Source organism: Heterodontus francisci, unplaced genomic scaffold (genome assembly GCF_036365525.1).
Source record: "Heterodontus francisci isolate sHetFra1 unplaced genomic scaffold, sHetFra1.hap1 HAP1_SCAFFOLD_58, whole genome shotgun sequence".
Lineage (NCBI taxonomy): Eukaryota > Metazoa > Chordata > Chondrichthyes > Heterodontiformes > Heterodontidae > Heterodontus > Heterodontus francisci.
In genome coordinates this window covers 5,733,790-5,759,269 of record NW_027142006.1, presented here as the reverse complement: position 1 = coordinate 5,759,269, position 25,480 = coordinate 5,733,790, and the positions used below count along the sequence as shown (strand labels likewise).

The 25,480-nt window shown below is 45.5% G+C and overlaps 1 non-coding gene and 1 pseudogene across 1 annotated transcript; both read right to left on the bottom strand.

The window, feature by feature from the left end:
• The window catches only part of LOC137365873 (histone H2A-like), a 138,145-nt pseudogene that overhangs the window by 44,505 nt on the left and 68,160 nt on the right, over positions 1 to 25,480 (bottom strand).
• Positions 17,536 to 17,609, bottom strand: trnat-ugu (transfer RNA threonine (anticodon UGU)). The gene has a single exon. It is a non-coding gene; the product is annotated as a tRNA-Thr (tRNA).

Below are 25,480 nucleotides of genomic sequence, written 5' to 3'. Positions count from 1 at the left end.
ATCTGCTGTGTTCGGGATGAAAAAAAACTGGAATCCCCGAATTTGACATTTCATTTGCAGCAAGGATGTGCAGTGGATTTGATTTTCTAAACGGGCTGTGTAAACAGTGCCCGAGACTCTCCAGTTAGTTATTTCCCCAGTCGACACATGCCCTCAGTGAAAAGCCACATCACTCCTCCAGAATCACTCATTGTTTTCATAGAATTTCAAAATGATTTCGCTGCAATGAGGGAATCCGGGAGTTTTGCAGCAGCCGTTGAATCGGTCACTGGAACCAAACCCCCTTGTGATGTTATTTCCCACGAGACGGTGTTTCCTGCACTGAAACTGACTTTTTTTAAATTTATTTCCAAAATATACTTTATTCATTAAAATCTGTAAAAATTACATTGCCAAACAGTTTCCAAACAGCACCAAAAAATACAAACATTGCAAGGGAGATCAGTTTCCTTCAATACTGTCATGAGTTTCTTCCCAACCCTTCCGTTTCACAATTGTCATGTCAATTACAGTTTTGCATTTACAGCAATTGAGAATATTAACGATACAGTTCGAGGGGTTTCCCATGGATCCAGCCCCTCAGTCCAGCTTGGTGGGGGGACCTGACACTGTGGTCTTACCCCATTGAGCCTTTGCTGCGGCTGCCCCAAGCTTTAGTGCGTCCCTCAGCACGTAGTCCTGGACCTTGGAATGTGCCAGTCTGCAACATTCGGCGGTGGACAACTCTTTGCGCTGGAAGACCAGCAAGTTTCGGGCAGACCAAAGGGCGTCTTTCACCGAATTGATAGTCCTCCAGCAGCAGTTGATGTTTGTCTCGGTGTGCGTCCCTGGGAACAGCCCGTAGAGCACAGACTCCTGTGTTACAGAGCTGCTTGGGATGAACCTTGACAAAAACCACTGCATCTCTTTCCACACCTGCTTTGCAAAGGCACATTCCAGGAGGAGGTGGGCGACCGTCTCTTCCCCACCACAGCCAACGCGGGGGCACTGTGCGGAGGGGGCGAGACTTCGGGTGTGCATGAAGGATCTGACGGGGAGGGCTCTTCTCACCACCAGCCAAGCTACGTCTTGGTGCTTGTTTGAAAGTTCTGGTGATGAGGCATTCCGCCAAATTACTTTGACGGTCTGCTCGGGGAACCATCCGACAGGATCCACCGTTTCCTTTTCCCGTAGGGCCTTGAGGACATTCCGTGCAAACCACTGCCTGATGGACCGGTGGTCAAAGGTGTTTTTCCGCAGAAACTGCTCCACGAAGGATAGGTGGTACGGCGCCGCCCAACTGCATGGTGCGTTCCACGGCAATGTGACCAGGCCCATCCTTCGCAACACCGGGGACAGATAGAACCTCAGCATGCAGTGACACTTGGAGTTTGCGTACTGGGGATCTACACATAGCTTGATGCAGCCGCACACGAAGGTGGTCATCAGGATGAGGGCCACGTTGGGTACATTTTTCCCGCCCATGTCCAGAGATTTGAACATCGTGTCCCTCCGGACCCGGTCCATTTTAGATCCCCAGACGAAGCGGAAAATGGCTCGGGCGACTGCCACGGCGCAGGAGTGGGGTATGGGCCAGACCTGCGCCACGTAGAGCAACAACGTGAGCGCCTCGCACCTGATCACCAGGTTCTTACCCACAATGGAGAGAGATCGCTGCCCCCACATGCCCAACTTTTGTCGTACCTTGGCTACTCGCTCCTCCCAGGTTTTGGTGCACGCCCCGGCCCTTCCGAACCATATCCCCAGCACCTTCAGGTAATCTGACCTGACGGTGAAGGGGACAAAGGATCGGTCAGCCCAGTTCCCAAAGAACATGGCCTCGCTCTTGCCGTGGTTAACTTTGGCTCCCGAGGCCAGTTCGAACTGGTCGCAGTTGCTCATCAGTCTCTGCACGGACAGCGGATCCGAGCAGAAGACGGCGACGTCATCCATGTACAGGGAGGTTTTGACCTGAGTGCCTCCGCTGCCTGGGATTGTCACCCCTCTTATGCTCGCTTCCTTCCTAATAGACTCAGCAAAGGGTTCAATACAGCAAACAAACAAGACCGTGGACAGAGGACAGCCCTGTCTGACTCCAGATTTGATCGGGAAACTTTCAGATTCCCACCCGTTGATTGACACTGCGCTACTGATGTTTGTGTAGAGCAGTTGGATCCAATTGCAGATTCCCTCCCCAAACCCCATTTTGGAGAGCAGATCCATCATGTAGGTGTGCGATATCCTGTCAAAAGCCTTCTCCTGGTCCAGGCTGATGAGGCAGGTGTCCACCCTCCTGTCCCGTACGTAGGCGATCGTATCCCGGAGCAGCGCGAGACTATCAGAGATCTTCCTGCCGGGTACAGTACAGGTCTGATCGGGGTGAATCACCAACTCCAGAGCAGACTTGACTCGACTGGCTATGACTTTGGACAGAATCTTGTAATCAACATTAAGCAGTGAGATGGGCCGCCAATTTCTGATTTCTGCCCTCTCCCCCTTCTGCTTGTAAATGAGGGTGATGATGCCTTTTCCCATGGATTCTGACATGCTGCCGGCCAGGAGCATACTCTCGTATGCTTCCAGCAGGTCCGGGCCGATCCAGTCCCACAGGGCCGAGTACAACTCGACCGGTAAGCCGTCGCTCCCGGGAGTTTTACTCGTCTCGAAAGACTCGACGGCCTTTGTCAGCTCGTCCAGAGTTAGCGGCTTGTCCAGTCCCTCCCTCCTGCTGTCATCTAAAACCTCTGTGATCGATGACAGGAAGGACTGGGAGGCTCTGCTGTCTGTGGGCTTCGCGTCATACAGCCCAGCATAAAAGGATTTGCTGATCCTGAGTATGTCGGACTGCGAAGACGTTACCGAGCCATCTTCTTCCTTCAGGCTGCTGATAACAGAGCTCTCTCTGTGTACCTTTTGGAAGAAGTAACGCAAGCACGTCTCATCCTGCTCGATGGAGCGGACTCTGGACCGGAAGATGATCTTGGAGGCCTCCTTGGCAAAGAGCGAGGCCTGCTGGCTCTTCACCTCTTGGAGGTCCTCCTTGACCTCGACCCCCATTGACTGCAACCGGAGTAGATTTTGCATAATTTTCTGGAGTCGGGACAGTTCCCTCTGTCTCTCTCTCGCCTTCTGAACACCTTTGTGGATGAAGAACCTCTTGATCTTCTCCTTAATCGCTTCCCACCAGTGAACTGGAGACTCAAAGAGGGGTTTCACGGTCCTCCAACCATTGTAATCCCTTTTGAGTTCCTCAACGTTCTCTGGGGTCAGCAGTGTCGCATTGAGCTTCCACGTCCCTCTGCCAACCCGCTGGTCGTTCTGTAAGTGACAGTCGGCCAGTAAGAGGCAGTGGTCGGAAAAGAACACCGGCTTGACGTCGGTGGATCCGACCGTGACAGCACGGGACACAAACAGGAAGTCAATCCTGGAACGGGCAGACCCGTCCGATCTTGACCATGTGTATCTGCGCTGCGCTCCGTCTGCAGGTTTGCTGAAGACGTCGTGCAGTTTGGCATCCTTAACTGTTTCTATTGGGAATCCGGACGTAGCGTCCAGTTTGCTGTCGTCACTGCCGGATCGTCCAGCCGCATCGATGATGCAGTTGAAGTCACCGCCTAGGATGACTGGCCTGGACGTCGCCAGCAGCAGTGGGAGCTGCTGGAAGACGGTCAGCCGCTCGCTGCGTTGTACCGGGGCGTACACGTTGATCAACCGGAGCGGAGCGTTGTTGTACATCACGTCTGCTACGAGGAGGCGGCCGCCCACCACCTCCTTAACTTCGGAGATGGTGAAGTTACCTCCCCGCAGCAGAATACCCAGGCCGGAGGAACGGCAGTCATTAACCCCCGACCAGATCGATGGCCCGTGGGACCACCATCGCGACCACTGCCTGTAGGTGCTGAGGTGTGGTATTCCACACTCCTGCAGAAACAGTAGGTCAGCTTTGACCTTGGCAAGGTAATCCAAGGTTGAAACACATCGCGTAGTCGATTTAATGCTACGCACATGAATGGAAGCAATTCTTACACCCATTTTTTACTAAAAATTAGTTGTTGCTTCCCATACCATTTGTCCTCGCTAGTCCCAGTCCTTCCCCTTCGGGATGTTCCTGCATACCCATCGTCTGCGCAAGCAGTTTCACGTTGGTTGGGCTCAGAAACCCCTCCTGATTTTTCATGCAGGGTTTGTGCCTCTCGGGTGACATCGGGGGGGTCTTGTAGGCAGAGAGGATTGGGTTGTCCTCAGCTGCTTCCATCTGTTCCTCCTCGAAAACATCACAGCTCCCGGTCTCCCGGAGCTCAGGTGCGCCAGACGTGTCTTTGCTCCCGGTGTCCCGGAGCTGAGATGCGTTCGCCACGTCGTTACGTGTGGGGCATTGGGGTTGGGCCACGCCGGGCCCATCACAGCTTCCAGTGCCCGGGGGCTGGGATGCTTTATCATCCATCTCGGAGTTCTGCCGCCTCTTTTGAAGGGGCTGTCGTTCCAGCATTTCCCCGTCCAGTGAAGAGGAGTTGTTGCAGTCTGATTCAGAAGAGAGCCTCCTCTTGCCACTGGTTTGGGTGGTGGCTTTGGGATGTTTTTTCTTTGTGGTTTTCCTCTGGACCACTTGCCACTGACCTGTTGCATCTCTTTCCACATGAGGCGGCCATTCGCCCCATCAAGTCCATGTCGGGTTTCCAATCTGTTCAGTCCCTGACTCGATCCCCAAAGCCCTGCATAACCCCTTTGGGTCAAAATGACCGTGACAGAACTCGAACCTACAATCTTCCGATAACCTCATGAAATACACTGAAGTCAAACGCCTTATTCATTACGCCACACGGCCATTAGATAAAATGAATGATCCAATCGGAGAACCTCGAAGCACAAAATACAAAAATTCATTGGCTGAACCTGTCAACCTGGCAGAATATTTGAATTCGTGAAAGCTGCCAATTTCACTGTGGAAAAGAAATGATCGACTGGAAAAGTACATAAAAATCTATTTTCCCGTCACGCTTTAAAAAAAACGCTTTTAAAACACAATTTTGCTTTTACCGACTCAAATTGCTGGTGCTATTTTATGAACAGCTTTATTTTGCCATTTTTTGTCAACTTCTTATCCGTAACTGGTAGGAAAAGACTCCGTTCAGCAATCTTTCACGTGAAAAATAACTCAAACTCGGTGTGGAAGTAATAAATTACAGACTATTGGTAATTCCCCTTCACACAGGCTTCAGGGGGACAGTGAGAAGCCACTGAAATAGTTGCTTCATTCTTTTAAAGGTTCCCATTCTGTCCTGTTACTGACATGTTGGAATCAGATTTGTATTTAACAAGATATTTCTGTGAAAACAAAATCCTCAACGGACCAGCTGGGAATCTGGGAATCACTGTCGTAAAATAAAAGGCTTTTGATTGAGAAGACGGGACCTTCTCACCAGCAGCCGGGTTACATTCCCCTCACATCCTTACACAGTGAGCAGCTCTTTCCCTCTAGAAATAGACAGCAGCAGTTGGAAGTTCAGTGAAAGGATCAGTTCATTGAGACAAGTTTCTGACTGACAGGTGGTGCTGAATATTAATACAAGTAGGTCCTGGAATGGGAAACAAGTGTCCAGAGTGGGGTCTGAAATCAGGACAGGGAAATGGCCAGCACTGACACAGATCATTTCATTATTACATTGATATCTGACTGTCTATAAGGAGAAGCGAGTTAAACACATGATGGTGAAAGGAATGGAAGATGACGCTGGTTGTTCTAGATGAAGAGGGATAGACAGAGGTGTGGGTACAGCAGACTTCAGACAGTAATCAGCCCTTTCTGATACTGTGGGTGATACTGAAAAGAGCCTTTGGGTATTTGATAAAATCCTGGCAGATTGACTTGGTTTTGGTGCCCAGAGCGCTGGTTTTCTTGGGCAACAGCACGGCCTGGATATTCGGCAGCACCCCGCCCTCAGTGTCCTGGAATCAAAAGCAAGTGTCTAGAGTGGGAACTGAAATCAGGATGAGGGAAAGAGCTCTTTGTTTAAAAACCCTCAAATAGCTACCTTGTAATTGGTCAGGTTACTAATGTTTTAGTTAGTGCAATTTCTAATAATTACTAATTAGAAAGTGCTGTTTGGACAGAGTGTAAAGCTGTGAGTTGATGTGTGAGGGACTTCACTGACTAGGGGAAGGAGGTGCTGTTTGGTCTCTTTTCTTTTCTGCTTTTTCAGCCTCCATGGTACAGGGGAAGAAGCTGATTGGTGAGTAACTGGTAAATTAATCTACTTATTACACTTATTACACGAGCAATAATGAGTTTGTAAAGCTTAGTTATGGCAGGGCAGCTCGGCCAAGTGGAATGTGCCTCCTGTGGTATGTGGGAAGTCATGGATGCACCATGTGTCCTTGACAAACACATCTGCAGGAAGTGTCACCAGCTGCAGAAGCTTGAGCTCCAGGTTTCAGAACTCGAGCAGCAACTGGAGTCAGTGTTGTGCATCCGCAAGGCAGAGAACTAGGTGGATAGGACTTTTCAGCAGGTTGTCACCTCGGAGTTGAAGAGAGCACACGCTGAGAGGGATTGGGAGTTTGCCAGACAGACAAGAAGGTCAAGGCAGGTAGTGCAGGAGTCCCTGGAGGGCATCCCACTTTCTAACTGGTATTCAGTTCTGAGTACTGATGGGAGAGAGGGTTCCTCTGGAGAGTGCAGTGAGAGTCATGACCAGAACTCCATGGGTGGTTCAGCTGTGCAGGGAGGGAGGAGAAAATACAAGCGAGCAATACTGGTAGAGGATTGTATAGTTCGGGGAACAGATAGGTATTTCAGTGCTCGCAAACCAGGTTTCCTCCTTGGTGCAAGGATCATGGATATCACTGAGTGGCGACAGAGCATTCTGGAGGGCAAGGATGCACAGCCAGAGGTCGTGGTCCACATTGGTACCAACGATATAGGAAGAAAGAGGGATGAGATCCTTCAGGCTGAGTTTAGGGAGTTAGGAAAGAGATTAACAAACAGGACTTCAAAGGTAGTAATCTCCAAATTACTCCCAAGGCCACATGCTAGTGAGTATAGAAATAGGAGAATACACCAGATGAATGCATGGCTGGAGAGATGGTGCAGGAAGGAGGGCTTCCAATTTCTGGGGCATTGTGACCAGTTCTTGGGAAGGTAGGACCTATATAAGTCGAACGGTCTACACCTGAACAGGACCGGGATGAAGATGCTGTTGGGGATTGTTTAAACTAATTTGGCAGCTTGATGGGAACCTGAGGGCAGTTTCAGACAGGGCAATTTCAGGGCAGGGAACGGGAGGCAGAAAATTAGCAAATGACTCTGAAAGACAGAAGAAGCAAAGTTTAAAAAGTGTGCAGCAGAGGAATTTGGCAGTGTTAAAGGATATTTATTTATTTAAAGAGGCAACTTGATTGAAACATATCAGATCCTGAGGAGTCTTGACAGGGTGGATGTGGAAAGGATGTTTCCCCTTGTGGGAGAATCTGGCATTAGGGGTCACTGTTTAAAAATAAGGGGTCACCCATTTAAGACAGGGATGAGGAGAATTTGTTTCCCTCAGAGGGTGGTGAGTTTTTGGAACTCTCTTCCTCAATAGGCGGTGGAAGCAGAGACTTTGAATATTTTTAAGGCAAAGGGACATCGATTCTTGATAAGCAAAGGGGTGAAAGGTTATCGGGGGTAGGCGGGAATGTGGAGTAATCAGTTCAGCCGTGAACTTATTGAATGGGGAAGCAGGGTCTAGGGGTCGAATGGCCTACTCCTGCTCCTAATATTTATACTTGTATGTATATTCATATGGTAAATAAAGCTGATGAGCTGAGGGCACAGATAGACACATAGAACAATACAGCACAGGAACAGGCCATTCGGCCCTCCAAGCCTGTGCTGATAAAGTAACATCACACTTTTTATTTTTATTTAGAGATACAGCACTGAAACAGGCCCTTTGGCCCACTGAGTCTGTGCTGACCAACAACCACCCATTTATACTACGCCGACAGTAATCCCATATTCCCTACCACCTACTTACACTAGGTGCAATTTACAATGGCCAATTTACCTATCAACCTGCATTCTTTGGCTGTGGGAGGAAACCGGAGCACCCGACGAAAACCCACAGGGAGAACTTGCAAACTCCACACAGGCAGTACCCAGAATCGAACCCGGGTTCCTGGAGCTGTGGTGCTAACCACTGCGCCATTGTGCCCACACATGGTAACACAATATCATTGCAATAAGGGAAACTCGGCTTCAAGAGGGCAAGAATGGCAGCTCAACATCTCTGGATATAGAGTTTTCATGTGGCATAGGGATAAAAAAAGGTGGGAGTGTAGCATTATTAGTTAAGGAAGGCATACAGCTTTGAGGAGGGATTATATTATATGCTAAATGAATCATCAAATGAGGCCATATGGGTGGAGCTCAGAAATAAAAAAGGGGCAGCCACACTACTAGGAGAGTACTGTAGACCCCCAAATAGTGAGAGAGAGATAGAATAACAAATATGTAGGCAAATTGCTGAGTGCAAAACTATAGGGAAATAATAGTTGGGGATTTCAACTATCCCAATATCAACTGGGATACAAACAGTGTGAAGGGCACAGAGGGCACAAAATTCTTGAACTGCATTCAAGAGAACTTTAATAGCCAGCACATCACAAGTCCAATGAGAGGGGGCACAATTCTGGAGCGAGTCTTCAGTAATGAAGCTGGGCAAGTAGCAGTGGGTGACCATTTTGGAGATAGCTTTTTTTTATTCATTCATGGGATTTTGGGCGTCGCTGGCCAGGTCAGCATTTATTACCCATCCCTAATTGCCCTTGGGAAGGTGGTGGTGAGCTGCCTTCTTGAACCGCTGCAGTCCATTTGGGGTAGGTGCACCCACAGTGCTATTCAGAATGGAGTTCCAGGATTTTGACCCAGTGACAGTGAAGGATCAGCGAAATAGTTCCAAGTCAGGATGGTGTGTGTCGTGGTGGGGAACTTGCAGGTGGTGGTGTTCCCATGCATTTTATGCCCTTGTACATCTAGTTGGTAGAGGTCACAGGTTTGGAAGGTGCTGTTCAAGGAGCCTTGGTGCATTGCTGCAGTGCATCTTGTAGATGGTACACACTGCTGCCACTGTGCGTCGGTGGGGGAGGGAGTGAATGTTTGTAGATGGGATGCCAATCAAGTGGGCTGCTTTGTCCTGGATGGTGTTGAGCTTCTTGAGTGTTGTTGGAGCTGCACCTATCCAGGCAAGTGGAGACTATTCCAACACCCTCCTGACTTGTGCCTTGTAGATGGTGGACAGGCTTTGGGGAGTCAGGAGGTGAGTTACTCGCCTCAGGATTCCTAGCCTCTGACCTGCTCTTGTAGCCACGGTATTTATATGGCTACTCCAGTTCAGCTTCTGGTCAATGGTGCCCCTATGATGTTGATAGTGGGGGATTCAGCAATGGTAATGCCATTGAATGTCAAGGGGAGTTAGTTCGATTCTCTCTTATTGGTGATGGTCATTGCCTGGCACTTGTGCGGCCCGAATGTTACTTGCCACTTATCAGCCCAAGCCTGGATATTGTCCATGTCTTGCTGTATTTCTACACGGACTGCTTCAGTATCTGAGGAGTCATGAATGGTGCTGAACATTGTGCAATCATCAGCGAACATCCCCACTTCTGACCTTCTGATTGAAGGAAGGTCATTGATGAAGCAGCTGAAGATGGTTGGGCTGAGGACATTACCCTGAGGAGCGCCTGCAGTGATGTCCTGGAGCTCAGATGATTGACCTCCAACAACCACAACCATCTTCCTTTGCGCTAGGTATGACTCCAGCCAGTGGAGGGTTTTCCCATTGACCTCAGTTTTGCTCGGGCTCCTTGATGCCATACTCGGTCAAATACTGCCTTGATGTCAAAGGCAATCACTCACACCTCACCTCTTTTGTCCATGTTTGAACCAAGGCTGTCATGAGGTCAGGAGCTGAGTGGCCCTGGCAGAACCCAAACTGAGTGTCACTGAGGCAGGTTATGGCTAAGCGAGTGCCGCTTGATGGCACCTTCCATCATTTTACTGATGATTGAGAGTAGACTGATGGGGCCTAAAGTGATGGAAGGTGTCATCAATATTGCCATCAAGCAGCACTAGCAGATATGTCCTTTTGGATTCGGCCAGTAGAGATGCTTCCGAGCCACTCTTGGTGATGGACATTGAAGTCCCCCACCCAGAGTACATTCTGTGCTCTTGCCACCCTCAGTGCTTCCTCCAAGTGCTGTTCAACATGGAGGAGTACTGACTCATCAGCTGAGGGAGGGCAGTAGGTGGTAACCAGCAGGAGGTTTCCTTGTTCATTGTTTGATCTGATGCCATGAGACCTCATGGGGTCCAGAGTCGATGTTGAGGACTTCCAGGGCAATTCCCTCTCTACTGTACCGACACCTCTGGTGAGTCTGTCCTGCCCGTGGGACAGTACATACCCAGGGATGGTGATGGCAGTGTCTGCGACATTGCCTGTAAGGTATGATTCTGTGAGTATGACTACGTCAGGCTGTTGCTCTCCCAACTTAACACAAGCCACCAGATGTTACTAAGGAGGACTTTGCAGGGTCGACAGCGCTGGGTTTGCCATTGTCATTTCTGGTGCCCAGGTCGACGCCGGGTGGTCCGTCTGGTTTCATTCCTTTTTATTGACTTCGTAGTGTTTAGTTTCAACTGAGTGGCACGCTCGGCCATTTCAGAGGGCATGTAAGAGTCAACCACATTGCTGTGGGTCTGCAGTCGCATGCAGGCCAGACAAGAACAGCAGATTTCCTTCACTAAAGGGCATGAGTAAACCAGATGGGTTTTTACAACCATCAACAATGGTTTCATGGCCATCATTAGACTTGCTTTTTAATTGCAGATTTATTATTTGGATTTAAATTTCAATGGTGGGATTTGAACCCACGTCCCCTGAGCAATACCCTAGGTGTCTGGGTTTCTAATCCACTGACAAGTCCACTGACAAGACCACTACGCCACCACGACCCCTCGTGACCATACTGCAATTAGTTTTGGCATAATCATGTAAAAGGACAAATATACAACAGAAGTAAAAGTTCTAAATTGGGGGAAGGCAAATTTTACAAAACTGAGAGGTGACTTGGTGGATGTGGACTGGATACAACTACTTGAAGGAAACCCCAAAGATGTTCTATCAGTACATTAAGAGCAAGAGGATAACTAAGGAAAGGGTACGGCCTATCAGAGATGTACAAAGGAACGTATGAGTGGATGCAGAAGATGTGTGTGGGGTTCTTAATGAGTTTTTGTCTCTGCCTTCACAAAGGAGAGGGATGATGCAGACAAAGAAGAGGAGTGTGAAATATTAGATACGATAAGCATAATGAGAGTGGAAGTACTAGAGAGTCTGACATCCTTCGAAATGAATAAATCACCAAGGCCAGATGGTTTGCATCTGAGGTTGTTAAAGGAAGCCAGGGAGGAAATAGTGGATGCGCTGAGGATCATCTTCAAATCCTCACTGGATATGGGGGAGGTGCCGGAGGATTGGAGGTCTGCGAACGTTGTACTATTATTTAAAAAGGATGTGAGGGATAGGCCAAATAATTATAGGCCGGTCAGTCTGACCTTGGTGGTGGGTAAATTATTAGAATCAATTCTGAGGGACAGGATAAACTGCCACTTAGAAAGGCAAGGATTAATCAGGGATAGTCAGCATGGATTTGTTAAGGGAAGGTCATATCTCACTAACTTGATTGAGTTTTTTGAGGAAGTAACAAGAAACATTGATGAGGATAGTGTGGTGGATGTGGTCTACATGGATTTTAGTAAGGTCCCACATGGCAGACTGGTCAGTAAAATGAAAGCCCATGGAATACAGGGGAATGTGGCAGGTTGGATCCAAAATTGACTCAGTGAAACAAAGGATAGTTATCGACGGATGTTTTTGCGAATGGAAAGCAGTTTTCAGTGGCATTCCACAGGGCTCAGTGTTGGGTCCCTTGCTGTTTGTGGTATATATTAATGATTTGGAATTAAATGTGGGAGGTATGATTGGGAAATTTGCTGATGACACAAAAATTGACCGTGTAATTGATAGTGAGGAGGATAGCTGTAGACATCAGAATGATATGAATGGATTGGTTGAGTGGGCGGAAAAGTGGCAAATGGAATTCGACCTGGGGAAGTGTGAGGTAATGCATTTGGGGAGGGCAAACAAAGCAAGGGAATACACAATAAACGGGAAGATATTGAGAGGGGTAGAAGAAGTGAGAGACTTTGGAGTGCATGTCCACAGGTCCCTGAAAGTGGCAGGACAGGTAGCTCGAGTGGTGAAGAAGGCATATGGAATGCTTTCCTTTTTTGGCCAAGGTATAGAATAGAAAAGCAGGGATGTAATGCTAGAACTGTATAAAACGGCGGTTCGGCCACAGCTGGAGTATTGCGTACAGTTCTGGTCACCACATTACAGAAAGGACATAATTGCTCTGGAGAGAGTACAGAGGGGATTGACAAGAACGTTGCCAGGGCTTGAAAGTTGCAGCTATGAGCAAATATTGGAGCAACTCGGGTTGTTTTCCTTAGAACAGAGGAGTCTGAGGGGTGACTTGAATGAGGTGTACAAAATTATGAGGCGCCTAGACAGAGTGGACAGTAAGGACCTGTTTCCCCTGGTGGGGAGGTCAGTTACCAGGGGCCACAGACATAAGGTGATTGGTAGAAGGATTAGAGGGGACATGAGGTGAAACGTTTTTACCCAGAGGGTGGTGGGTGTCTGGAATTCGCTGCCAGGAATGGTGGTGGAGGCAGAAACCCTCAACTCATTTAAAAATACCTGGACATGCACCTGAAGTGCTGTAACTTGCAAGTCTGCGGATCAGGTGCTGGAAGGTGGGAATAGATTGGGTGGCTAGTTTTTTCGGCCAGAGCAAACGCGATGGGCTGAATGGGCTCCTTCTGTGCCCTAATTTTTCTATGATTCTATGGAAATTGCCAGCACTGACACAGATCATTTCATTAGTACATTGATATTGGAATGACTATAAGGAGAAGCTAGTTAAACACATAATGGTGAAAGGAATGGAAGATAGCGTTGGTTGTTCCAGATGAAGAGGGATAGACAGAGGTGCGGGTACAGCAGACTTCAGACAGTAATCAGCCCTTTCAGATACTGTGGGTGGCTCTGAAAAGAGCCTTTGAGTATTTGAAAAAATCCTGGCAGATTGACTTGGTTTTGGTGCCCGAAGCACTGGTTTTCTTGGGCAGCAACACGGCCTGGATATTAGGCAGCACTCTACCCTGAACGATGGTCACCCCTCCCAGCAGCTTGTTGAGCTCCTCATCATTGAGGACGGCCAGCTGTAGGTGTCTGGGGATGATGCAGGTCTTCTTGTTGTCCCGGGCCGCGTTACCGCCCAGCTCGAGGATTTCAGCGGTCAGATACTCGAGCACAGCAGCCAGATAGACCTGGGCTCTGGCACCCACACGCTCAGCATAGTTACCCTTTCTCAGGAGCCTGTGAACACGGCCCACCGGGAACTGCAGTCCAGCCCGGGAGGAGCGAGACTTGGCCTTGGACCGAGCTTTCCCGTTGGTCTTTCCTCTTCCAGACATTTCCACAATCTCACAAATACTTTCACAATGAATGGATAATTTCGTCAGCATTAAACATACACATGGGGTAGTCAGGATGGTCGAGCAGTCTGAGACGGTTCATTCAGATCACAATTCTCTCTGCAGGGGTGGGTTCAAATTCCCCTTCTGATAAGTTGTGTTTTGACATGACTAGAGGTATTTGGGAGTAGCGATGAAGAACAAACAGAGATCACGAAAGAATATTGACAAACAAAATCAAAACAAATCCAAAGATGTTTCATCAATACATTGCAGTCAGAGGCAACTGAGGAAAGAGTCGGGCCCATCAAAGACCTAAAAATGTAACCTATGTGTCAGTGTGGAAGATGTTGGTATGTTTATTAATGAATATTTTACTGTCTTCACAAATGAGGGGGGTGATGCAGATATTGTAATTAAGGAGAAGGAGTGTGAAGTTTTGGACATGATAAACTGAGGGAGAGAAGAAGTATAAATGGGATTAGCATCCTTGAAAGTGGATAAATCATCAGGGCCGGATGAAATGTACCCCAGGCTGTTAAAAGAAGTCAGGGAGGAAATAGTTGAAGGTCTGACCATCAGTTTCCAATCCCTCACTGGATACGTGTGTGATGTCAGAGGATTGGAGGTCTCGTAACACTGCAATAAAAGCAAAATTCTGCAGATGCTGCAAATCTGAAATAAAAACTAGTTGCATTGGAAATACACAGCAGATCTGGCAGCAACTGTGGAGAGAGAAGCAAAGTTAACGTTTCTGTTCTGATGAAAGGTCACTGACCTGAAATGTTAACTTTGTTTCTCTCTCCACAGATGCTGCCAGACCTGCTGTGGATGTCCAGCACTTTTTGTTTTTATTGCTAACATTGCACCATTGTTGAAAAAGGAAGCGAATGATCGACCAAATAATTAAAGGCCAGTCAGCCTAACCTCAATAGTGGGCGAATTATTGGAATTAATTCTGAGAGACAGGATAAACTGTCACTTAGAAAGGCACAGATTAATCAAGTACCGTCAGCATGGATTTGTTAAGGGAAGCTCCTGTCTGACTATCTTGATTGAATGTTTTTGAAGAAGTAACAAGGAGGATTGATGAGGATAGTGCAGTTGATCTGATCCACATGGATTTTAGCAAGACTTTTGACAAGGTCCCACATGGCAAACTGGTTAAAAAAAATAAAAGCACATGGGATCCAGGGGAATGTAGCAAGCTGGACACAAAATTGGTTCAGTGGCAGGAAACAAAAAGGAATTGGTTACAGGTGTTTTTGCAACTGGAGGACTGTTTCCAGTGGTGTTCCACAGGGCTCAGAACTAGGTCCCCTGCTTTTTGTGGTATATATTAATGATATGGACATAAATGTAGAGGGCACAATCAAGATGTTTGCAGATGACACAAAAATTGTCCGTGTTGTTGATAGGGAGGAGGATTGCTGTACACTGCAGGAAGATATCAATTGACTGGTCAGGTGGGCAGAGAAGTGGTAAATGGAATTCAAATTGGACAAGGGTGAGGTGATGCATTTGGGAGGTCAAAAAAGGCAAAGGAATACACAATTAATGGGAGAACACTGAACGGTGCAGAGGAAGTGAGGGACGTTGGAGTGAATGTCCACAGATCCCTGAAGGTAGCAGGACTGGTCAATAAGGTGGTTCAGCAGGTATATGGAATCCTTTCCTTTATTAGCTGAGGTATAGAATAGAAGGGTGACCTGGGTGTCCATGTCAATAAGTCACTGACAGCTAACATGCAGGTGCAGCAAGCAATTAGGAAGGCTAATAGTATGTTAGCCTTTATCACAAGAGGATTTGAGTACAGGAGTAGTGAATTCTTGCTTCAATTGTATAGAACCTTGGTTAGACCGCACTTGGAGTACTGTGTGCATTTTTGGTCTCCTTACCTTAGGAAGGATATTATTGCCATGGAGGGAGTTCAATGAAATTTCATCAGACTTGTTCCTGGGATGATGGGACTGTTCTATGAAGAGAGATTGGGGAAACTGGGGCTGTATTCTCTAGAGTTTCGAAGAATGAGAGGTGATCTCATTGAAACCTACAAAATACTTAAAGGACAGTCAGGGTAGATGCAGCTAAGATGTTTCATCTGGATGGGGAGTCGAGAACCAGGGGCTCAATTTCAAAATAAGGGGGAAGCTCCTTAGGACAGAGATGAGGAGAAATTTCTTTACTCGGAGGGTTGTGAATCTTTGGAATTCTGTACCCCAGATGGCTGTGGAAGCTCAGTCGTTGAGTATGTTTAAAGCAGAGATTGACAGATTTGTAAATACAAATGACATAAGGGAATATGAGGAAAGTGTGGGGAAAAGGGCATTGAAGTGGATGATCAGCCATGATCATATTGAATGGTGGGGCAGGCTCGATGGGCTGAATGGCCGACTCCTGCTCCTATGTTCCTATGTTCCTAACTCCACATGATCGGCGAGGCACATCTTCAGGCCGACTTGGTGGATGGTGTAAACAGATATCACTGCTTCTGATCTTCACCAGAACAGAGAGTGAGATGTAACATTGATCATCAAACAGACTGTGAGAGAATACAACAGAATAAAACACATGGAGAGACACTGTGGAATAACAAATAGATTTGATTGGAATGTTGAATTCTGATTGGAATGGATAAAACACCAGAAACAACAGATTAAATTGGGATTCTCATCACTATATTGATCTGAGACAGAAAAGCGAAACTGATGGAAAGAAGGGAAGAAGGAAGAAAAGAAACGATGGAACTGCTCACTTTTTTCAGTTTTTTCACTTGCCCCTCAAAGCTGGATAAAAAAAAAGTTGCATATAACAGAGAATTTCACCAAAAAGGGAGATTAAATGCTGCAGAAACCTTGGATCGAAGGATGCCCCAACAGATCACCTGTTTAACTGTCTCCTCACTGGGGGATTTCAATCAGTGAGTAATATTATTCTCTACCTTTTTTTTGTTAAATGAACCCAGAACGGTCACTTGGAATTAATATTTGTGTTCCGACTCCTGAATAATAAAATTGTGAGTTTCTCGATATTTTCGGGACACATTTCCTGCTGAAAGAACTAAGAACTCTTTTCTAATTTACACAATACTATATACACACTCATCAAGCCTCCTAAGCTAGCATCCTTGGTGCTGCTCTCTCTTTTCCCAAACCTCATCTCCTGTGACTGTTACATCATCACTTTGACAGTGGGAGTGATTGATCCCAATGTCCTCAGCATTAACCCTTTACATCCTTATACTACACTGTCTGTCCAAAAAAATGGGTGGAGGGAACTTGATTTATCGAAACACCAACAGCTGCCAGTTGAAAATCAACTCAAACCCATCAGCGAGAGAGAGAGAGAGAGACTGTCAGAGTACTTCCTGCATCCAGTCCTGACCCTGTCACACTCAGCAGCTGCTCACCCAGACCCCACTCTCATCAACACTGAACATTGTTACCGAGACACTTCAAATACTGTTTATAGAAGGCAGGAAAGGTCAATGTTCACACAGCTGTATTGAAAAGAACAACGTTTAATATCTCCTCACTGTTTCTCGGTAACCACATGAGACATAGGTTTTCTTATTTGGTTCCTTTGATTTTTCTTGTTCCTGACTGACAAATATTCCAAACCTCAGATAAACCCTCCCACTTGCGTCATGTCCCAGTCTCAGTCACAAGCAACACATAACAACACAAACACTCTGAAACATACAACGCAGTCACACTTTCCTTCAGTGACATTAATGTCGAGCTGTTTTCCAGGTTGAATGCAACTGTGAACACGTTTGTATCAAAGAAGTTGCCTTTGAAATATCAGCACTGAATTTCTGTCCAAGGAGGAACAGCCATTCCAAACTCACATTCTTCACAAAGGCTGTTTTCTCTTGTGACGAAAATTCATCACATAATTTGAATTCTCACTGAAAGTTCAGAAGACACAGATGGAAGTGGTTGACAAGGTAACTTATACATCACAAATGAGAAACAAGGCTCTGCTGGGAATTGAACCCAGGATCTCCTGTTTACAAGACAGGTGCTTTAACCAACTAAGCTACAGAGCCAGATGTGGTTATAATTAAAATCAGAGGAGTGCACTATTTATTCTCATATAATATCAATATCAAAGGAAAATACAGCAGATGCTGGACATCTCAAATAAAAACAAGAAACGCTGGAAATACTCATCAGGTCTGGCAGCATCTGTGGAGAGAGAAGCAGAGTTAACGTTTCAGGTCAATGACCCTTCTTCAGACCCTTCTATATATTCTCATCCCACTTCTCCACAGGTCACAACATATATTTTAACTTTTCCCACTTCCTGAAACAGTCAATCACATACTCTATTCTTCCCAGAATAGAAGACACTGACCAGGTTTCTTTAATGAACAGCAAAATTATCAGTTTATTACAGAACAAGTTTTAACTAGTCATGAAATAAAGCATAAATACACAGGTAGAAATTTTAAAAGTTCCCTTTTTACCTTAACCAACATTTAAAGCCCCTTTCTTACCACAGCCCCACACACGCACACACACATACACCGGTTAACTGAAAAAAAAAAGAATTATTTTTTCAATTCTGAGTTCTGTTAAAGACAAAAACAACACTTGGGCTGATTACTTGTTCATTCCTGAAGAAAACAGCAGATGAGATATGTTGTTCCAAAACTGGCAAACAGTCTAACTTCTGAGTATGCGTAGACAGGTCACCAGGGTCTTTTAGAACAGTTTTTTAGAGGCAGTGTTGAGAATTAATTTTAGCAGGCTTTCTTCAAAGACAGGAGAAGAGATGAATTGACACAGTGAAGTTCTCAGGGTCTTTTAAAGATTTGCTGCAAAACAACGTGGGTTGTGATCTTCTCTCCTTCCTTGACACTTCTTCAGGCTAACTTTATCAGCTGCTCACTCCAGAAGGTAAAACACAATGACTGCGACAAATAAAAGCTTGTGATTTTTCTGCCCTCTTCGGTGAGTGCTGCTGCTGCCGGGTTTGTCCAATCAAGAGGCGCAACTGACTTCTCTGTCCACATTTCCCCCTGTTACCAGGGTTTCTGTTCGACATTTAACTTGAGTCATGTGACAACCAGTAAACATAGTTGCCAAATTAATACTTTCAGTACCCTCTTGAAAAAGAACTGGTCTGACATTTATTAAGTTTGACGATGAATTCCTCAAAAAGAATTTCACAAAAAAAAATTCTAAATCACTTCCATAACATCATGTACTTTCCCTGAGCTACAGGTTATTGCAAGTCTCTCTGGCTGTGTTTATTTTTGTTGATTTTGCACTCAGGTTCTTTCTGAATCCATGTGTTTGCAGAACTTTGTCAGTGAGAAACATGGAGATATGCTTAAAGATTTCCCTGCAAATTATTCATATCTCCGTCTTTCTCCGAACTTTGTAGAAACACATTAATGTGGGAATCACACACATCAGGCCGTCAAACCTCTCCGTTAAACATTGAAAGGTGACAGTGTTTATTGTGATGGGGTTCCATTTATTCAGACACATCTGGTATAAAAGTGCTCAAGAAATGATTCACACATGTAATGTATTTGTATATTATGTGCATGACATAATGACGTAAGTAAACAATTCCTTGCACTTACCACGCTTGGTGTATATTTTCTCTGCTGATGCCCCCTGAATATATTGGAGAAAATGGTGATGAGGATGAGATAAAAGTCTGTAAATATAGGCAGCAAGCAGCAGCAGGGACTGCAGTGAACAAGATCAGGCAGCTCCTGGTGACCTACCTGCTCGGATGGTGGAGATTTTAGGTGGATTGTGTGAAGCCTGGGCAACAGAATGTCTCTTCAGTTGAATGAGATACCGCAGGGTATTCCTGTGCATCTGATTCAAATTGCTTATTTGGGACAATATGGCTGCACACATATGGGATACATCGGAAGGTGAGGAACTTATGAGAGGGCTTGAGAACCATTCAGTTCATATATTGAAAGAATGGACATGTTTTTCAGAGCTAATAACATTTTGGAATTTGAAGGTGAAAGTGCAGAGGTCAAGACTCAGAATGAGGCAATTCTTGAGGGCAAGAAAGCAATTTTGCCAATGGAAATTAGCCTGGAAGTGTATGACCAGCTAACAAAGCTTCCTGCTCCCATCAAGGCAAAAGATGTACCATTCAAAACAATCATCACCAAGTTGGAGGAACATTTCAACCCTAAGCCACTGGAGATCACGGCAAGCTAGAAATTTGGAAGCAGAAATCAGAAAAGTAGTGAAACAGTTGGTGAGTACATTGTGGCACTGAAGAATTTATCACTACATTGCAACTTTGGCATATTCTTAGACCGTGCATTATGAGACAGATTTGTGCTTATATTGGTGGATGAGAAAAGATACTAAACACACAAAATCTCACATTCGAGCTCGCATGTAAGATTGCTCTTTCCATGGAGATTGCATCAAAGAATGCTCGAGAATTTCATCCTGTGCCAGTGATTGTAACACACTTCAGGGGAGCTTAATAAAACTGGTAAAATGGGCTTTCACATGGCAGTTAAAATTTACACAGAGAATTGTGAAGAGATACAATTTGGGAGGAAGAATAAGGAGAGGCCATATAAATGAAATGTTACAATTCTAAAGTGGGTGCCAGAACAGAGAGACAATGTACACCAATCTTAGAAGGTTTGAAAAGGCTTCTAAGAGCAAACAGGACACTTGGCTTTATTAATAGAGACATATAGTAAAAGCAAATAAGTTATGATAAACCTTTATAGAATACTGGGTCTGAATGGCCTACTCCTCTACCTCCACAGAAAGCTTCCATTCCAGGTTTGCACACACTCGTCAGGATCAGTCTCCACAGATCCCGCCACTCCAGGCTCGGACACCCTCTTCAGGATCACTTTCCATAGATCCCACCACTCCATGCATGGATATCTCCCTCATGATCAGATCACAGGTCCTTAGTCCTGCCACATCCAGTCATGAATGATGGTGGACAATTAAATAACTAACCAGATGAGGAGGCTCCAAAAAATCCCCATCCTCAATAATGGTGGAGCCAAAGCTAAATCATTTACAACCATCTTACATCAGAAATTGCTCAGTGGATGATTCATCTCGGCCTCCTGAGGTCCCCAGCATCACAGTTTCCAGTCTTCAGCCAATTCGATTCACTCCACATGATAGCAAGAAACAACTGAAGTCACTCGATACAGCAACGACAATAGGCCCGAACAACATCCCGGCTCTAGTACTGAAGACTTGTGCTCCAGAACTAGCTGTGCTCTCAGCCACACTGTTCCAGTAGAGCTACAACACAGGCATCTACCCGACAATGTGGAAAATTGCCCAAATGTGCCCACTCCATAAAAAAAAGCAGGACAAATCCAATCTGACCAATTACCACCCCATCAGTCTCCTATCAATCATCAGCAAAGTGATGGAAGATGTCATCAACAGTGCTATCAAGCACCAGACACTTAGCAATAATCTGCTCATCGATGCTCAGTTTAGGTTCTGCCAGGGTTCCTCGACCCCAGGCAAATACTTGGCAGGTAGAGTATAATGTGGGAAAACGTGAGGTTATCCACTTTGGTAAGAAGAATGGGAAAGCAAAATATTATTTAAATTGTGAGAGATTACAGAATGCTGCGGTGTAGAAGGATCTGGGTGTCCTCGTACATGAATCACAAAAAGTTACCATGCAGGTAGAGCAAATAATTAGGAAGGCAAATGGAATGTTGCCCTTTATTTCAAGGGGGATGGAGTATAAAAGAAGAGAAGTCTTGCTGCAAATGTACAGGGTGTTGGTGAAACCACACCTAGAGTACTGTGTGCAGTTTTGGTCTCCTTATTTATGGAGGGATAAACTTGCATTGGAGGCAGTTCAGAGAAGGTTCACTGGATTGATTCCTGTGATGAAGTGGTTGTCTTATATGGAGAGTTGATCAGGTTGGACCGATACTCATTGGAGTTAAGAAAAATGAAAGGTGATTGTATTGAGACATATAAGATTTTGAGGGGGCTTGACAGGGTGGATGCTGAGAGGATGTTTCCCCTCATGGTGGAATTTAGAACTAGGGGACACAGTTTCAGAATAATGGTCTTCCATTTAAGAAGGAAATGAGGAGGAATTTCTTCTCTCAGAGAGTCATTAATCTTTGGAATTCTCTACCACAAAGAGTAGTGGAGGCTGGGTCATTGAATGTCTTCAAGACTGAGTTTGACAGAATTTTATCTGCAAGGAAGTCAAGGGTTATGGGGGGCAGGCAAGAAAGTGGGGTTGAGGACATGATCAGGTCAGCCATGATCCTATTGAATGGTGGAGCAGGCTCGAGGGGCCAAATGGCCTACTCCTGCTAATATTTCTTCTGTTCTTATTTTTTATTGCAGCTTGGTTCAAACAGACACAAAAGAGTGGAGTTCTAGAGGAGAGGTGAGAGTGATTGCCCTTGAGTGAGTGTGGCATCAAGGATCCCGAGCAAAATTGAAGTCAATGAGAATCAAGGGGAAAACTCTCCACGTGGTGGAGTCATATCTCACACAAAGCAAGATGGTTGTGGTTAGTGGAGGCCAATCATCTCAGCCCAGGACATTGCCTCAGGAGTTTCTCAGGGTAGTGTCCTCGGCCCAAACATCCTCAGCTGTTTCATTGATCACTTTCCCTTCAACATAAGTCAGAAGTGGAAATGTTCGCTGATGACTCACAACTCCTCAGATACTGAAGCTGTCTGTTCCCACAAGCAGCGAGACCTGTACAAACTTCAGGCTTGAGCTGATAAGTGACAAGCAACCTTCTGGCCACACAAGTGCTCAGCAGTGAACATCTCCATTGAGAGAGAATCAAACCATCTACCTTTTGATATTCAGCAGCATAATCATCGCTGAATCCCCCACCATCAACATCTTGAGGGTTACCACTGAGCAGAAACTAAACTGGACCAGTCACATCTATGCTGCAGCTATAAGTGCAGGTCAGAGATTAGGAATTCTGCAGCAAGTATCTCGCCTCCTGACACCTCAAATCCTGTCCACCATGTACAAGGCACAAGTCAGGAGTGGGATGGAATACATCCCACTCAACAACACTCAAGAAGCTCAACACCATCCAGGAGAAAGCAGCTCACTTGATCAGCACCTAACCCACCACCTTAAACATTCAGTTCCTCCACCACCAGTACACAGTGGCTGCAGTGTGTACCATCTCCATATGCACTGCAGTATCTCACCAAGTATCCTTCAACAGCACCTTCCAAACCCATGACCACTACCACCTCGAAAAACAAGGGCAGCAGATGCATGGGAACTCACTACCTGCAGGTTCCCCTCTAAGTCACTCACCATCCTGACATGGAACTATATCGCCATTTCTTCACTGTTGTTGGGTCACAATCCTGGAACTCCCTCCCCAATAGCACTGTGGGTGTTCCTGCACCATATGGACTGCAGCAGTTCAAGAAGGCAGCTGACCACCACATTCTCAAGGGCAATTAGGGATGGGTAATAAATGCCAGCCTTATCAGCGATACTCGCGCCCATTAATGAATAAAAAACAAATCACTCTCCACAGATTCCCCACAATCTGGGCTTGGACATTTACTTCAGGAGCACAGAGCTTTATATAACTACAACATGAGTTCCAATCTTCATATTCCGTTCACTTTTCACATTATTTTTCTACCAGTCCACTAGCTTTTAGTGATTCAGTATTCGGGTCTCTGCGCCTCCGCAGTTTCTATCATCTCACCACTTAACAAAAAACACTCTGATCTATCTTTCGTAGGTCCTAGATGACCCCTCATTTTAAACTCCATCTGCCAAAACATTGCTCACTCACTTAATCTATCAAGAAGATTTGAAAATAAATTTCTTGCCAAAGGATAATGTTCTGCTTCTGCTCCCTCGCCATTTGCTTTTCCCGTTAGTCGTTCACTTGGTGTAAATCCAGAGAAAGTAAAGATGGAAGGAAGGAAGGAGGGGAGGGGAAATCCTGCTCCGTTTCGTGATCCCTATTTGATCTTCATTCCAGTCCAATTTGGGTGATGAATTCCAATTGTCTGTCTCAATTTTAATAAAGTATAAACAATTCTGGAACCACCGTCAAGATACTGACAAGAACAGGTTTCCAGGCCAACATTACATTGAAGCTGGAAACAAGAATGCAACAGGCAGTTGATAAACTAACAACAAGGATGGGATTCAAACCCACGCGTGCACAACGCAACGGATTAGTAGCCCATCGCCTTAACCTCTCAGCCACCTCGTCACCTGGCAAGTAACAGAAGCACAACCGTCACCTTCACACAGATCCTGACTGTGCAGCCAGATGTGCAATGATGGAAATGTAGCTTCTGTAAGTAAATGAAATTTCCATCACATCAGGTCATGGCCTGTTGGGAATGGAGCGGTGTGAAACATTTCCAGACCATGTCCAACACGTTTCTACTCAGTGTGAAAACCCACCACGGAAAGACTGGAACATACAATCATTTGATCACAGCATGATTAACATCACTCAGACACCTGAACCATTAGGTCACTGACGAAGTCATGATGACTTCGAATTTCTCATGAAATGACAACTGAACTAACTGACTGGAAGAATTGCTTCAACTCCACGTGATCAGCGAGGCACAGCCTCAGCCGACTTGTCAGGCGGTGTAAACAGATATCACTGCTTCTGATCTTCACCAGAACAGAGAGTGAGATGTAACATTGATCATCAAACAGACTATGAGAGAATACAACAGAATAAAACACATGGAGAGATACTGTGGAATAACAAATAGATTTGATTGGAATGTTGAATTTTGATTGGAATGGATAAAACACCAGAAACAGCAGATTAAATTGGGATTCTCATCATTATATTGATCTGGGACAGAAAAGAGAAACTGATGGAAAGAAGGGAAGAAGGAAGAATGGAACTGTTCAGTTTTTTCACTCGTCCATCAAAGCTGGATTAAAAAAAGTTGCAAAAGTTGCAAATGCTGCCAAAACCTTGGATCGAAGGATGTCCCAACTGTTTAACTGTCTCCTCACTGGGGGAATTTCAATCAGTCAGCAATATTATTCTCTATTTTTTTTGTTAAATGAACCCAGAACTGTAACTTGGAGTTAATATCTGTGTTCCGACTCCTGAATAATAAAATTGTGAGTTTCTTGATATTTTCTGGACACATTTCCTGCTGAAAGAACTAAGAACTCTTTTCTAATTTACACAGTACTCTATACACACTCATCAAGCCTGCTCAGCTAGCATCCTTGGTGCTGCTCTCTCTTCTCCCAAACCTCATCCCATGTGACTGTTACATCATCACCCTGACAGTGGGAGAGGTTGATCCCACTGTGTTCAGCATTAACCCTTTACATCCTGATACTGCTCTGTGAATCAAAAAAAATGGTGAGAGGGAACTTCCTTCATTTATCGAAACACCAACAGCTGCCAGTTGTGAACCAACTCAAACCCATCAGAGAGAGAGAGAGAGACTGTCAGAGAACTTCCTGCATCCAGTCCTGACCCTGTCACGCTCAGCAGATGCTCACCCAGACCCCACTCTCATCAACACTGAGCATTGTCGCTGAGACCCTTCAAATAATGTTTATAAAAGGCAGAAAAAATCAAATTTCATCGCAGCTGGATTGATTAAAACGAAGTTTAATATCTTCTTACCACTAGGTAACCACATGAGAAAGTCCTTCAATCGTTAGCAGAAATTATCAGCTGCAAGAATGTTTGTCATTGGGTTGAATCATTTCTGTGTGAGGAATGTTCCAGCATCAGAAACCAGGGGAACGTGTTGACTGAGCTGTGTCTTCATCTCTTCTGGACAGTTCATCCTTCATTCTGCTCTGATTCACTTTCCCAAAGCGGATCTACAGATTCTCAAATCTGGAGACTGGGTTTTCTTATTCGGTTCCTTTTGATTTTTCTTGCTCCTGAATGATAATATATTCC